Here is a 17,561-nt window from a genome sequence, read left to right as displayed (position 1 = left end):
TGAACTATTCATTCATTTTCTGGAATTGATGTTGCCCGATCTCCTGACAGTGGTGGAAGAATCTAGGACCAAGGGTTACATTTCGGGGGCCATGAACGCCACTTTCATTGCATTGATAGCCAAAAAGGATACTCCTTATTCATTTGTTGATTACAGACCCATTTCACTCTGTAACACAGTACAATATGATCTCAAAATTTATAGCTACCAAGATAAAGAGGTCCCTTTCTAAACACATCACTCTAGGGAAGTTTGGACTCTTTGAAGGAAGGAAGATACAAGATGCCATAGAAATTGCTCAAGAATGTATGCACACTATTAAAACTCGTAGGATAAAAGCATGCATGCTAAAGATTGATCTGGTAAAAGCATACGATTGTGTAGACTGGGAATATATGAGGTTGATGTTACACTATTGAAAATAGCAACAAGAAATGAAAAAAATAGAACCCAAAAATTTCAGTTTAATTTGTCCTTGAGTTAAACTGAGAATTAAAATCGAATTTTATTCTCATAGCAACTTGTAATAGTTAACTAGAGTGAGTAGACTTAGTTAACTTAGGAGTTTTGAGTTGGAAGTATTTCTGACGTCATGTATACGTTCTCCCTATATTATAGGGGTCCAAGATGAGTTAAGTATGAGTTGTAATTAGTTAACTTAGTTTATTGAGTTAAGTCCAGTTAAATTAGTTTCGAACCGTTTGAAGAACTAATAGCGAGTTAACAATCATTTGATGCATTAGTGCACTCAACTAGTGCTACTCTAGTTAACTGAAGATTCCCTCATCAGAATCTCATGCATGTCAATTCTAAGAAAGACCCAGTTGAGACTAGAGTGTAGGGACAGTGTACTATTTTTTGTATAATTTTCTGAGTTGTACAGATGGTGCATGAAACCAGGAACTGAACCTAGAAAGGGTTACGCAGTTATGGATGAGGAATTTCCCTTTAAATACGAGCTAAGTCTCTCAGGAATTGTGCAAAGAATTAGAAGCTTGGTGGCTTGGAAATTTGGCTAAGTATTGGCCAAAGGAAGTCATCAAACGGAGGATAGGAAATACTTGTGCAGGTTAAGCTCAAGGTTGGGCAGAGCATATTGTATTCATCCGAATTCTTTGACCCAAGGTGCAAGGAAATAGGGAGCTTCGAGAGAAGAGAAGAGGCCTGGATTTGGCTTGAGCTTGCTTGTGAGTTGGGAGATTGATTTTATTGAGCGTTGGGATTGTTCATGTGAGAACAAGCATTGTATTATCATCTTGATTTTCCGAATTAATACAATATAGTAGTGGGGTTTTAAGTTGTGGCTTTCCCCGGATATTTATTGTGTTATGTGCCATTGATTTGTCTTCCTCTTGTTGATTATTGTTTTGCTCGATCTTTATGTGCTTCCGTTGTAAATAGTATAAGTAGATTCTTGTCTCTTATTTTAGCAGATTACATGAGCTTGCGAATCTACAGGATATTCTACGTACACAAGGTTGGAATTGACCCCTTCAGTAAATGGATAATGGCATGTATCACCACCACAAACTATGCATTCGTCATAAATGGCTACGCCGCATTTTTCTTTAGGGCTTTCAGGGGCTTGATACAAGGTTGTTACTATCCCCACTCCTATTTTTTCTTATCATGGGCAGCTTGAGTTGTTGGATAGGACACGTGAGAGCTCATGGTCTACTATTGGGTTTACATGTATCTAGACACATCAACATCACTAATTTGATGTTTGTAGATGACTTGTTATTCAGGGGAAGTGAAAATAGAAAAGAATGGGAGCACATTTATCAGATTATGTTGGAATTTGGGGAGGCCACATGACTGATTATGAGCTAGAAAAAATTAGTTTTGGTTTCTGCAGACCCAGAGGGTAGTTCGTGCAGGGAATTATGCAACCTATTTGAAATATTTGCCACTCATCTTGATGGATGTCTCACATACCTAGGATTTCGACTTAAACCAAAAAAATATGGAATAAAGGAATGGTATTGGCTTAGTAATCGAAATATTTGAAAGTAAATTTTCAAGATGGGCTCTAAAATGGCTAACTATGGGAGGGCAACTGACTCTCATCCGGTCTATTCTATAAAACATCTCCATATACTGGATGCATTTGTTCATGTTACCTAAATCTATTGTGTAAAAGGTGGCTTCTATCATGGCTTGTTTTTTGTGGTCAGACCTCTACCAAGAGAAAATTATTCATTTGGTTAGATGGGAAAAGATAACTAGGCATGTGGATTAGGGAGGGTGTGGAATTTTGGACACTCATCATTTTAATAGGGCCCTGATCATCAAAAACATGTGGAGGGTGATGTCAAAAGAAAACATATGGTCTAGGATTATAAGAGACAAATATATGAACGGTCATCATTTTACCATATGGATCAGGGGAGGAGCCAAGGGACAGAAGGAAACTTCATATATCTGGAACAGCATGTTAAAGAACTATAATTGGCCGATGAGTTTTCTGAAGTGGAAAGTAGGGAACAGAGAAATGATTGAGATTGGTTTGGATGTCATTAAGGGCATGATGGGGAATCACTCTTTATCAACAGACATAATACATTCCCTCCATAATAGGGATATCAAATACATTTCACAGATCAAGAAGGATCAAAATCAATTAACTTTTATTCAAAACTGCTACAGGGCGACATATTTGGGCTTTGTGGGAAATCAAGTGATAGAATGGGAAACATATACCAACAAATTACAAGCAGCAGGAATATGCATCACAAAAAGGGAGGATAGGATGATATGGGATGGAAGGTATAAGAAACAACAAGCAATGGTAAAATATATATATATATCATAATTTTACAAGAGCAAACAAAAGTAACACTAGTTTCAAATGGCTCAATGTTGCTTGGAAGTACAGAATACCTTAGAAGCTCTAATGTTTCGGTCGGCTGGCCATTCATAGTTGAATCCTCACATGGGATAAACTATAACATAGGGGTTTCAACGGTCCCAATATTTGTCACATGTGCATAATGGAAGCTAAGGATACAAATCATCTGCTATTAAGATGTCCTATTGCAAGGGCGGTATGATATGGAGTGTTGGATTCTCTAAACATTGGCACGTTGAGGGTGCATACAACACTGGAAAAGTGTATGGGATATTTGATAAAAAAACCAGACTACACATCATTACCATCTATTCTTCATTATATGGACTATGTGGAGGTTCAAAAACTCTAAAATATTTGAGATGAAAGAGCCAGTGGTCAGGGAATCCAATCTACAATCTGTGGCATACTACGAAGACTGTGGAATTTGGATAAAAAACACACAAAAAAGAATGCCGAAATACAAGAATATTAGCAGAAATTTACGTTGATGGTTTTTTGATGGGGCTTTCCAACAAAGGAAATGTTGTTGTGGACCATACATCATAATAGAAACTCGCCATTTCTATCAGTACTTGTGGGAGGGGGTACAGGGACAAATAGTCAGGTCAAGATCATTCCATTATGGGGCATCCTTTTACTGGAAAAATGGTTGGATCTGGAACATCTTCAAATTTATGGGGATGCAAAGAGAATTATAAACTAGGTAAAGGATTATACAAATTTTAAACCTCCAATACTATCAAACTAGATGACGCGCATCAGGTCATTGCTAAGCTCCTTCATGGACATCTCTTTCTAGCACATATATAGAGAACAAAATACGATTGCAGACAACCTATCAAAAAGGGGCATCCCTATGGTTCCAGGTAAGTTTTTTTTTGTTGTTTATGAGCAGTATATCCTCACCAATGCTGGTAGCATAGATTATTAGTAGAAGGAAAAACAAGTGACAAAGCCAGTTCCAAGATGATGAAAAAATTGTTTTGTTTTTTTGGTTACATTTCGAAATGTAACTCACATTACTATGAAGGTATTTTGTTGGACATACAAAACTATGTAAAAAGGAGAAAATCACAGGTATAGAAAGCAAGATAGTAATATTGATATATGAACATGAAAATTCAAGTAGATGCAAAAACAAGAATGATGTAACTCAATTGTATTTTCATAATATAAAGTTTGCATTTTTTTCCTTTCAAAAAAAAATATGATCTAATAGCGGTTTGCAAATATGATATGATAATTGAAATATTTCACAAGTGCAACAACTCTTCCTTGCTTAATCAAAATAATGGATGTGGGTAGTTAACAATGAAGATATTATAATCTCTGGATGACATGAACTCAACCATACAAAATATGGACCTTGCAAGGAATGCAATTGCGTTGAAATTGACAATACAGAGACGAGTCGTGAAACTCTGCAAGCCTGTGATTGCATTGATTTAGAACCCAAGCACACTTTATAGAGAAAATTGAACCATTTAGTTTGCGGACACTACCTATATATTCACAAACCGTAAGCTTCAGTGATATGCATTGGAAAATCGGTGCCTATCTTTAACATAGATTTTCATTCTAACCTAAGTGTTTGTGTTATTAGTACTGAGCATGTCCTTCTGCCTAATAGATCCAGGAAATTGGTTATCTATTTGAATTGAGATTGACCTTCATTTGTTATAGCTTCAATAATCAATCACTATCTTCAGTCATTCTTGCAATGAATTCAACCCAAACATTTTTTCCAGAAGAAAAAAAAGACATTCATCATTAATAAATGTGAAGTTACATAATTCAAATATACCCAGATGACACCCAGAAGAAGGGGAATAAAAAATTGTAAGAAACCAAAATAGAACAAGAAAAACATAGTAGAGTATAAAGTACACCATTGGGACAAAAAGTCAAAAATATGGCCAAGCCTAACCAGAGGCACAAAAAAACCGAGAACCCTGTATGACTTGAGAAAACACAAGGAAATTCAGTGCTCAAAAGAGCCAGAATGGTGAATGGAACCATTAACCGGGAGTTCAAAAAACATTCTACCAGGGAGAAAGGAAATTCCGCGTTTGGACAAAGCATCTGCTTCCACATTTTTCTCTTTGTACATGTCGAGAACAGATAAGTCATCGAAGGAGGATCGAGGAGAAACAATTTTTGCCATCTAGTGGTGAAGCAAAGGAACCTCAAGGGAGTTCTTCCCCTAGCGTCAATCAATGAAAATTTTAGAATCTCCAACAATCCCGATGGAATCAATAGCAAGCCAAATTATGCTCTATAGTAAACCCCAAAATTCTCTTCCTGACAATTTAAGCCACCTCCCTCGTTCCAGCAGAAGCGAAATTGTTGGTTTGAGGGGGCTTGGGCCTAGGTTTAGAGTTAGTTGCACTAACCAACAAAACCCTACACAACCGTCCCTTTCGGCAACAAACCGCGTAGCGCAGGCTGTAGTCTCACCAGAGGCAATATTAGGGGATGCTAGAACCAGGTTTCTACATCCAAAGGACTATGTGATGTGTTTTTGTTGTTCTTAGGGCTTTATTCTGACCTTCGCGAGCCCTAACCCTTGAAACTCGAAATTATAGTAACTAACATATAATAGATCTAACCCTTTGCTAAGTGTTCTAAACATTCATAACATCATGTAATTAAGCAGATTTACCCCTTTCACACATCTATTAAGTATGTTTCATGATAAATTGCAGTAAACAAAGCGAATATATAGTAAATTCAGAAGTAAACACTAACACACAGATACGCAGATAATGCTCCAAAACAACCTTTATTATGCTTAGATCTTCAATTTAGACTCTTTCAACCCTACGCACACACATGTAGGGTCCCATGCACTCAGTTGCACAATTACCAAGGCATGCGCTCACACAACTATAGGAGCCTTCCCCTTTGCCTAAGTACAGAAGACGAACTTCTCTTCCTGAGATCATTCACATATATATTTCTTGTTATATCTCATGACTCTCTATGACTCCCTTTTATATCATCTTCTATTACAATACCATGGTCCACAAACCATGGGCGGGTCACAAAACAACTTAACTCCTAACAAACTAAGGGGCTTTGACCTTCCTAAAGCCCGTTTGCCTCCTATCAACTTGCATGCTCTTGTCCTCAAAATGCAGAGACTTTACAATAATACAAAACTTTTTACAAAATTGACCCCAGAGGACCCTATCCCAATAGGACCCAACACAAAGTTGTGACTTGTCCCGAGTCACTGTATTGGTTTTGCCTCAATCTTTGCCTCCAAACCACTATATTCTGTCTTCAATGCTTGAAGATATGTTGTTCCATGCGCAATGGCTTGACGAACTTCCTCAACCAATTTCTCTGTAGTTGGACCTTCGACTGCAAGGCCCATGGTTCTCTGTCTCTGTTGCATAGCCTTTAGCTTGCTCTGCACCTTCTGTGTCAACTGACTTACCTCATCAGCCCAAGGTTGTGTCCTTGAGGATATGATGGATGCCTTCTGACGCAGCTCATCGATCTCGGTCTGGATGAACTTCCCCTCCTGCAGTCGAGTGAACCTTTGTACTAGTTCTAAGGTGCACATTGTAGCTCTAATCTCGTCGAACTGCCTTTGCTTTTCTCAGATATCTGCTTCGATTTTCTGCAAGTGTGGATTACCCTGCAGCGAGGTCCATAATTCCATGGCCTGTTCAAACAACTAGGTGCAATCCTTGACTGCAACTTCGAGTGTAGTCATGTCCTCCTTAATGGCAGCCTCATGTTTCTCTTTGACTTCCAGAGGAGTGGTTGGTTGCAGCTTAAGTTGGAGCTTGGATATTTGCAGTTGTAGCTCAAATCATACCTTGCCAATTTCCTCCTTTGATTATTTCACTGTGACAACTAAATTTTGGATCTTCTCAGTGAAGGCCTCTTCTGCTGGGATTTGGAGCTTGGGAAGCTCACTACACGCTGCACTATTGCTCCTTCCAATTGTTGACTATGTGCAATGAATTCTTCTAGTTCCTTGAGTGCATGCGCCTTTTCCTCGAACATTTGCTAGTTGTTGGTCTTTACTTCGCTAATAACCAGTAATTCTCATTGTTCCCGAACTCTGAGCTCATCTAATACCCCTTGATGCATCTCGTGCAATGTTTGAATAGGGAGTGCTGCAAGGTTCAGACTCAGATTCTTCAAATGCAATATGCACACCCTGTCTTCTAAAGTCTTAACATGCAATGATCCCTCTAGTAACTACACTGCGTGGAGGTCTATAGTGATCTTTATTGCTAAGGCTGACCCACTCGCTTGCATCAGGCTCCCTTGCTTCAGGATCGCTTGTCCAACGCTCGCTTGAATAACCCTTGTCTGGACCTGCAATTCCCTTAGGCCCTACTGCAACTTGTCTAGTGACTGATAATACTGGTCCTCAATGTGGTTCCAAATAGACTTCGTTGTGTTGCGGATCACATCACCGATCTCGTCCAGGTCCCCCTCCGTGAAAACCAAAGGTGTCACGCTTGCAAATTTATTAGACTTTTGCTTCTTGCGCGGTTGTGTGAACTCCACTTTTACCTCTTTTTAATAATGAATGGGGACACCAAGTCTGCGCCCCCTTCCTCTTCACCCTCTGTCTCGACCTCTACATTGACATGCTCTGTTTCTAATTCGTTGAGGTCAATAGTGGTTTGCGACATGGTAGAAACTTTCTCCTTTGGCGCTTCTGTCTCTTTGGCAGAGACCTTATTTTTCAGTGCTTCCCTCTCCTTTGTAGAAGCCTCTTTTCGATGTGTGGCCTTTTCCTTCACAGAAGCATTCTGTGCTTCCTTCTTTTTTTCTTTCGTTGTTTTTGTTGTAGCTGTGGTTTTCTCTGGTTCTCCTTTGACAAACTTACTGGTTCCTGCGCTTGTATCAGATGGGGTGAGCCAGTTTCCCGACCATTTATTGACGACCCCCATAATATCGTCTTTGGCAACCAAGTATGGCAACTTATGCCATGTACCCGTGGCATCTTTCTTCGCGCGGATAGACATATTATGAAAATATGCCTTGAAATCAATAACATTGGCATATTGTGCATGCAATCTAGGTGATAATTGTGGCCGTTGGTTAATCACCATCCTCAACTCCGATCAAACAAGACCCAAAATATCTTTGTTTCCATGACATGCTCAGGGTCCTTCGTCGCCCACAACAAGAAAAATTCGTGGCCTCGCATAGGTCTGCATCACGTTGCAGGAACTGGCTTTCCTCTAGCATCCTCCATGCCACTAGCGCGATTAATAGAAGTAGCCTCGCGTAGTGGAATGCCTTTCCGTCATCCCGGGCTTCACGACAATCTTCCATAAACTCATGACATAAATACATCCCAATTACCTTGGACTCCCTTGGCGCACTTCACAGCCAAATATATTACTGGCGTCGACACTTCATTAGCGCGACACTTCCTCATAATCTTTTCAGACATTATTTGTGCACCAAACTGCACCGCGCCATCTGAGATATAACTAATCGCATAGTCGTGAAACTTCTTCACCAGCTCAAAGTCGTTCTTCATCTGGTCTACCAACTTCTTCTCCTACGATTTCCCTGCAAAAGAATCCACAAGGTCTACTCCTTGATATGGAAAATATGTGATTTGGTGGATTAACATATCAGTAATTCAGATGGGACCTCCCAACCAAAGGCACCCATCATGAACCGACATCAATAATTGATGCACACAAACAGTGTTAATGGTGCTGCAGATAAAATGTGGCACCCATAACATGTTGAGCAGCCCCACGCACTCAACTCCGGCCGCCCATTTCATTGGTTTGAGATGTGTGACATCTAACTCCTCATAGTATACTTTCTTTAGGTATTTGTTTGGTTCGAGCTGCGAGAACTTCGCATGATCCCAGAGGTCCCAGTCATCCATCTTCAATTACAGTGTTCGGGCGAGCAAATTCCCCTCAAAATATACGTTCTCTGGTAGCAATGGTGTGGAGACCTGGAATTTCACCCAATCGGGGTCCTTCATCACTTTAGCTGTGGATTCCTAGGTGGTACATAAGGTGGTAGTCGAGTAATCGACACGGCTTCATCGATACCAACTTCTTCAATCCCCATAGTGAGCTCTTCTTCATCTAAGTCCAAGGGTTCCGTCGAATACTTGGTTCTATCCATCTTACCCTTTTGTCGGACCTCCATTGGATATTTGCACGACGATTTGCGCGATGATTTCCGCAAAGTGTTCGAATGTGGAGCGGGATGTTGTATTTATAGCCTAATTTGAATTCAAATCCATCTGTTTCCTCCAGATCCATGTCCTTAATGCGCTCTTGGCTACAAATTTCCAAAGATATGCTCCTTAAATTCTCTCCCCCCGCTCTCTTTAACAGAAAAATTTCCATCCAATCACCTACAGTGCTTCCAATGGTCGCTCTTTTGGCCAAGCTGCACGGGACCCACCGGTCTAGCGAAGCTCCTTCTTCACAGCTCTCCTCTGTGTGTTCCCTCGATTCATCGCGCAACCCCTTTACTTTTCCAAACTACCCTTTTGGCATCGTATTTTATAGTCCCGCACTTCCTTACAACTTCCTAGAGTACTAAGACTATCTCGCATCCATATAGTCATTGCGCAGGGGTGGGATTGCCCCTATACAAATTCAACTGGCTCCCATTGATCTTTCCAGGAAACAATTCCCCGTTCAGCTTTGCGAGCTGAATTGCACCTTCATCCGTAATCTCTTTAATGATATATGGCCCTAGCCAATGCATTTGGAACTTTCCTAGGAATTTCGTGAACTTGCTATCATACAACAATATTAAATCTCCACTCTGAAAGGTGCGCTGCTTGATGTGATGATCATGCCATGCCTTTTCACCAGCCTTCTGCACCTGCTGATGAAAACCAACCAGGAAGCGATCTTCTTCCAATTCAACTATCTATGATAGGTCCTCTTCCATGGTATCCAAATCATCCATCTCTATGGCTGCAACAATTTGCAAACTTAGCACGATGTACTCCATCGGCATTATGACTTCTTGTCCATAAACTAGTCTAAACAATGTCTGTCCAGTCAACTTTTTACAGGTAGTTTTATACGCCCACAAAACAGTTGGTATGTGCACATCCCAATCTTTTCGATTTGCATTACAGATATTCGTTAAAGCATTCTCTAGGATTTTATTAAAGGCTTCCACTATTGCATTTGCTTGAGGATGATATGGCGTGCTTTTCTGATGATACATCTGAAATTCTTCAAGTAAGGCAACAATTGTTTCGTTCAAGAAGTGTGAACCCCTATCTCTTATCAAAATTTTAGGGCAGCCAAACCGATACAAAATGTATTAAAAAATGAACTTCGCAATTGTAGTCACGATAAAATCCTTCACGGGCTGCACCTCGACCCACCTGGTCAAGTATTCGGTCGTTGTAATAATGTATCTTGCTCCTATCTTCTTTCCTAGTGGCTGAATTGGTCCCACGAAGTCTATTGCCCACTTATCGAATGCCTGTAATGATGCTTACAGGTTCAGAGGCAATTCATCCCTTCGCGATGGCCTCCCCGTTCTCTAACAAACATCGCAGGCCAAAAAATACTCCTTGGAATGCGTGTGAACTGTTGGCCACCATAGTCCTTCTCGTAGGATCTTCTGCATAGTTTCTCTTCCCGCATAATGTGCTCCCACAATTCCTCCATGTGATTCCGCGAGGATACTTTGTCTTTCATAATCTGGGACATACCTACACAGCACTTCATCTGATCCCATTTTATATAAGTGTCCTAAAATAACAAAAAAAATTGCAACCTTGACCAACATTATTTCTTTTGTTGTGTCATATACCCTTTAGGAGTTGTATCGGTAGAAAATAATTGGATTATGTTTGCAAAATGTTCGTCTGTGATGCGCACAACAAACAACTGCTCATCAGGTAGTCCTGCATCCAAATTTGTAGGCTCATCTCCATTCTCAATCTGTGAAAGGTGATTTGGTCCAACTTTTAATTGCACTGGCTTCACAGCTACTTCAAAGTCGTATTTTGAAAGAGCATCAACCATCTACAAATACCCCCCCCCCCAACACAGGCTTGTTGACTAGGTACTTTAAAGCAGAATGGTCTGTGTACATTTTGAAGTGCGCACCTAACAAATAGTGCCTGAACTTTTGGAGCACATACACCATTGCCAATCCTTCATGCTCCGTAGTTGAATAATTATTTTCAGCCTTCAACAAATTCCTGCTTGTAAACGCTATTGGGTGGTCAATATCACTTGCTCTTGGTTGGGTTAGCACAAATCCTAATGCTATGCAGGATGCATCTACATGTACATGGAATTCCTTCTTCCAGTTGTGGAACACTAGAATAGGCATTGTGACCATTTTTTCCTTTAATACATCCAAACTCTTATGACAATCATCATCCCAGCAAACTGTCACATCCTTCTTCAGTAATCCCTCCATGGGTGCAGTGATCTACGCATATGCTTTGATGAACTTCCTATAATATCTTGTATGGCCCGATGTCGCACGCAATTGTTTGACATTCCTTGGAGGCTCCAAATTGATAATTACTGTAATTTTGGTAGGGTCTACCATCAACCCTTTCTTACAGAAAACATGGCCCAAGAGTATCCCATATGGTATGAAAAATATGCACTTCTTCATATTAAGGGATATATGATACTTTCGACAAGTATCCAGCATGAGGCGAAGACTAGCAACATGATTCTTTACTAACCCAAACATTGTCCAATCATCAAAGTAAACCTCCAAAAACTTATGAATAAATTCTTTGAAAGTTGTGACTACCACCCTAGAAAAGATTGCAGGAGCATTCTTAAGTCCAAAGGGCATAACTCTATAGTGAAAACAACCCCATTCTATAGCAAATATAGTCTTACTCTGATCCTTCGATGCGATTTTAATCTAGTGATATCCTAAGAACCCATCGGTAAACGAATAGGCTTCCTAACCTCCAACATTCTCCAATACTTCATCTGTGAATGGCGTAGGGAATGGATCATGGACAAGCATCATTCAAATTCCTTAAATCTACGCAGATCTGAATTTCACCCTTTGTCTTATTTTCTTCAACCACCATATGACTAACCCAGTCTGATTCTTCTACAGGCTCAGTATTCCTACTGTAAGCATCTTATCTAATTCTTCGCACACTTTTTCCTTGTAATTAGGATTCAACTGGTATGGGTGTTGCTTCACTGGCTTCACATCCGGATTTAGAGTGATATTCATGACACCCAGATCACTTACTATCCCCTTTACATCAGAGAAATTTGTGGGAAACAAAATTTTATACTTCCGCAATAACTCCGCGACTTTTTCCACTGTGTCCTCATCCCAGTAATCACATATATTTGTGAACTTCGGCTGCGCTTCCGACCCAATGTTCACCTGCATAGTTTTCAAGGATTTGAGATATCATGGACATCTGCCTTAGGCCCCATGACTTCGCGTTGTCCTTATGACTCAGGAATACTAATGTTCCTAGGATCTTCCTCACTGTCTTCCGTGGTCACATTGTAGCATTCCAGAGCATGGCGTAGTTACTTACTCCAGTCTAATTGTACCCACTTGATAGGTTCTTCAGGATTTATGAATATTGCAGCTTTGATCTCCTGTAACGCTTAGTCAATACACTCAAATCCATCCTCAAAATTGAAAGTTAACAAAAAACTTTCCTTCAGAACATCCCACTCTGTGGTTCCATGTCGCAACTCTGTTTCTAGATACTAGTTCATTGGAATAGTATCCAAAGTGTGGCAGAATATGTGAACCCAATCGAGTTGTGGTTCTTCTCCCCATGCCTTCGTCCATCGAGCCAGATTTTCACGCGAATTATACTTTCTGTATATTTCTCCACAATGCGGTTATTGGCATACCCAAACTGTATCTTCATCATCCATCGATATTCCTTCCAGTCTGGAAATTTGTTCTTATGTGTGCCCCACCATTTGGCAGGCGTAGCTCTCAACGCGATGTCTAATGCCTGGAACCGATGTTCCTCTGGTACATCCCTTTCAAATTTATCCAGAAATAAATTTACATCTTCTAAACCATCATAATACGGTAAGTTGTGTACCTCAATGGATATACATCAGAGTGACTTAGTAAGCCTATTGCATCATAGCGTTAAGACCTCATGCAATCTGTTCTACCAATGCTCAAGCTCCTCATCTGAATCCGAATTGCAGGGGATGTCCTTCTCCCAAATAATTCGCCCATCCACCGTAGGGTTGATCCAATCCTCATCCCACGCAGTAAGCTTATAGATTTTCTCAATATCTTCCTCCTCATAATAATCTCGGACTGGTTCAGTATATCACGCACCCTCGGTCGGATCCAATGGAACAATAACCCTTAGTTCCTTCTTCTCAAATGTCATGTTGCGCTTCTTGAGGTTGATGATTGTGTTCATATCAAATGCCCAATCAATGCCAAGCAGCGCCGGGTATGGATTACTATCATCCACTATTTCGATTACTTCAAAATTGGCTATGGCACGTTCCCCTTCAATATCCATAGTTACTCCATGTAGGCACCCCATAGGAATAATCTTTTGTTGATTCGCCATTCGCAGCTGGATCGAGGACCATTATATGTTAGTTTTCCCATTCTTTCCTAGGTTTTTTTCGAAGAAACATTTACATGAGATCCCAAATCAAGGATACCTGGTCCATTTCAAATTCTCCAATCTAGGCGGTCAATCTCATCTCCCAGACTGTCCTTTTCTTACCTTTGTCTTACCCTTTCCAGCACAATTATCTATCAACTCTTGCAGCCCCTCTACTGCTTTCTAGTCTCTTAGGAGCTTCATGCATGTCTTTAGAAATATGTTAACAATGAAGGATTTGTTTCTTCCGCAGACTCACTTCGTCAGAATTCTCTATGCATGACTCTGAGCCTTTGATGTAGAAGCTCCTGTGTTCGCAAAGCTCCTCTTTGCCTCCGTAAAAGTATCCTTTGCTTTATTCAAATCAAATCCAGTCTCCTTGTCGATAGCCCTACATACCCATACATTTTCCTTTGGGTTTTTCCCTTTATCTTCCCTGGTAGCTATATCGCTTCGCGTAACAATATTAACATTGGGTCCATCTTCGTGTGATTCTGATCTCATCATCTGGATGTTCTGCATCGGCTGTTGGGTCTAGGTCTTCTTTTCTTTCATCTTTGTGAAGAACACGGGACAATCTTCTATGACATGATCAAACTGTTGGAAATAGTAACAAGAGGGGTGAATTGGATTCTAACAATCTCCCGTAAAATGACCTGGTTCTCCACAACTGTAGCAAATGATCTATCATCGATCTCTTCCAGCTCCTCCCTCTCATCCTCTTCCTCGTCCCTAGAATCCTCTGCACGTTGTAGCTGCACCTTGATCCTGTTGAGGACATGCCTTCATCTGTACTCTATATGTTGGTGTTTTGTCTATCATTAATTCGTAACTTCGGAAATTGTGCTCGTCATGACCTACAAACTTACAGAAATTGCAAAACAGTTGTTGGGGAGTCTGCAATTTTTTTTGTAACAAGTGGCAATTGTTTGTCATATGTTTTCCTGTAATCTGGAAGATAGTGCACCAAGGCACCACACATGTACTCGTCCCAACAGTATTTTTTGGCTTCAGGGTGACAAGACCTCCCCCAATTAAATAGTTATGGTACACCAGGCAATGATCCTTTTCATGACCATGGCCTTTGCATTTTAAACACCATACTTCTGTGTGGGTCTCAATCTGGACTTCTTTTCCCTTTTTGAGACTTTGCAACTCCATATGTAGGCTAGCCAACTGTGACTGAATCTGTTGCACTCCTAAATTTGTATCCTGGGCAGGCGAGGGCTCCAACTTCATAGCAATCTCTAGTGCCTCAGCCTACGTTCCAATATTTTATTGAGGTAGTAGCGAAGAAATATACCAACCCTTGTGTTTTTCATTTGTTATCTGCATATTAGCCTGCTGTAGCAAACATTTCAATCTTTGATTGAAATCCCATGCACTCATTTACCTTATTCTTAATTTATTTAACCTTAGTTACAGACTAAGCTTGAGACTTAGGATTTTTAAATTCATTATTCAATGCATCCTTCATATCTTTCAGTGTCACAACTGGATGAGTCGTACTAAACTTAATATACCAGCTCAACGCCCTATCTTGCAATGTTGTGACCAGCTGTGCTTTCTTCAGGTCATCATTTGTTATCTGTTGTGACTTCCACACAACATCTGCTACAAACCAAAATTGTTCAGGGTCTTCTATCCCTAGACCCTTGAATATGGGCATCTTCATAGCATTCACCATATTGAATAGTGGAGGTGGAGGTGGAGGCAGAGGTGTAGGTGTAGGTGTGTGAGGTGGAGGTGATGGCGGAGGTGGAGTGGATGGATGTGGTATTCCTGTGATACCCTGATTTACCATCTGTGGTGCACCTTGAGGTGTCTTCAGACTACTACTTTCTTCATCACTATCAGACGCTCCCAAAAAAGGATTGTACTCAACACCTAAATCTATATCCTTTCCAAATGCTTTCCCACTTCGCATAGCTCTCGTCAAGTCTCATCTAAACATTAATTCAATGGCATAACCTATTTCTCACACAATAGCATTTTAATCCAAGCTTTCATGGACTTCAAATACTTACCTCTTGGTCCTTTAAAAAATCGGCGTTCATCTTCGCTATAACTGACAGACGTGTCAATCGTGAACTCAGTAATGAATCCACCCAAAATACTATCGATCCAATAATCAAAAACCCTCACGATCTTGTTTTTTGAACCTTCTAGGCACCTCACTAACTCTGGAGTCCACACAATAGGGTTATCCAACTTCCACGTACCTTGACCATCTGCTAATTTAGCCAACCATTTGTATAACTTGCACAGAAAAGAGTAGAAGAAAATTTCGTGTTCTTTTGTATACAAGTATCTATTCAACCACTCTTCTTTCGACAGGCGCAGATTCCTATTTTCCTGGGCTGCAAACTCGTGTAGCTTCCGATCTATCCACTTTTTGATCTCTTTCTTAGTTGGTATCCACTTATGCGATATCACACATTCCTCAAATAGACCCTGATCCCAACAACATAACCATTTTTTGGCTTGAGGGGGCTTGGACCCAAGTTCAGAGTTAGCTACGCTAACTAGCAAAACCCTACAATACTAGCCCTTTCGGAAACAACCCACGTAGCACAGGCTACAGTCTCACCTAAGACCCAATTCCCAAGAGTGTGGTCAAGAAGGAAAAGTGTGCCCCTGGGGGAGACAATTCTTCAAATCTTCTAAATATTGAATTCCCATGTGGTGCAATGAAAAAATGATTTGTGGAGGGAGAATATGCTCTCCATTCAAACCCTTGATCACATCCAACCCGATTAGCATGCTAACACCATTGCCTGCTTGCCATTTCAGATTTCCACAAAGTCAGAATTTGGCAGCCATAAAGTTTCTCCATATAAACGATTTCCTATGCTTTGAAGGTGCTCCAACAACAACGCGATCCTCCATGATTTTTTGTTTGAGATATTTACCTTGGATTATTTCACTCTATAATCCCTGAACATTAAAATTCCTCCATAGATTATGAGAAAGGAGTTCCAGATTGAAGCATTTTGCGTCCCTAAAATCCTAACCACCTGAATCTTGCGGGCAAGACAGAGAGTCTAGCTTGATGAAGTGGAATTTTTTTCTTGTTCCAGTTCCCAACCACAGAAACTTAGTAATGTAAACATTTATTTTGAGGATGATTTCCGCAGGAAAAAGGAATAAATGCATACAATAAGCAGATATTCCTTCCAGCATAGATTTAATCATGATCACCCTACCTCCAAGTGTCAACCATCTATGATCCCATATAAAAATATTTTTTTGTATTTTAAGGATCAGCCGATCCCAATCCAAAATTCGGTAGTTGCATGGTTTGAGGAAGCAACCCAAGTATTTAAGACCCATAGGCAAAGGGACATATTTAATCCCAAATAGGGCCACTATTGGATGGAAAATCTTAGTGTCCATCTCATCTTATATTAGCTCATATTTGGCTTTGTTAAGTATTAGACCTGTAGCTCTTCCAAATGTAGACAAAATATGATAAAAAAATTCCCATTTAGAATATTTGGTAGCTCTGAAGCATAGGACATTATCCATGAATAGAAGATGTGTTGTAGAGGATGTTGAAGAGACCCTGTAGCTAGAGATGACTCCATTTGTTTTTTCTATGATGACACTTTTGTTGAGAGAATCCATAACCAATATAAAAAGGAGTGGGGAGAGAGAACATCCTTATGTCAGACCCCTCGAGATTTTGAAAAAAATTGTTGGTTACCCATTGATTAAGACTGCCATAGAAGTCAAGGTCACACAAGCCATTATCGGTCTAACATGGCGATGAGGAAAAATGATTTTGGAAAGGATCAGGTAGAGAAAATCCCAATCCACATGATCATATGCTCGCAACAGATCGATTTTCGGAAGACATGCTTTTTGTTTATCAGATTTGATCGAATGTATGAACTTTTGTGCAATGGAAATTGTGTCTTGTATTCTCTTGTCAAGAAGAAAGCCAAATTGTTTTAGACATATATGGGGATAAAGGATCTTTTTAACTTTGTTAGCTATAATTTTTGAAATCAATTTATAATTAGAGTTACAAAGAGAAATAGGTCTAAAGTCAAAAAAGTAAATAGAATTTGATTTTTTTGGACTTAAAGTGAGGAAGGTTGTGTTGATGGCACTTGTGAT

Source organism: Pinus tabuliformis, chromosome 5_1, assembly GCF_031772625.1.
Source record: "Pinus tabuliformis cultivar Carrire ecotype Pingquan chromosome 5_1, CPIR1, whole genome shotgun sequence".
Taxonomy (NCBI): Eukaryota; Viridiplantae; Streptophyta; class Pinopsida; order Pinales; family Pinaceae; genus Pinus; species Pinus tabuliformis.
Note: the sequence above shows the minus strand (reverse complement) of the source record.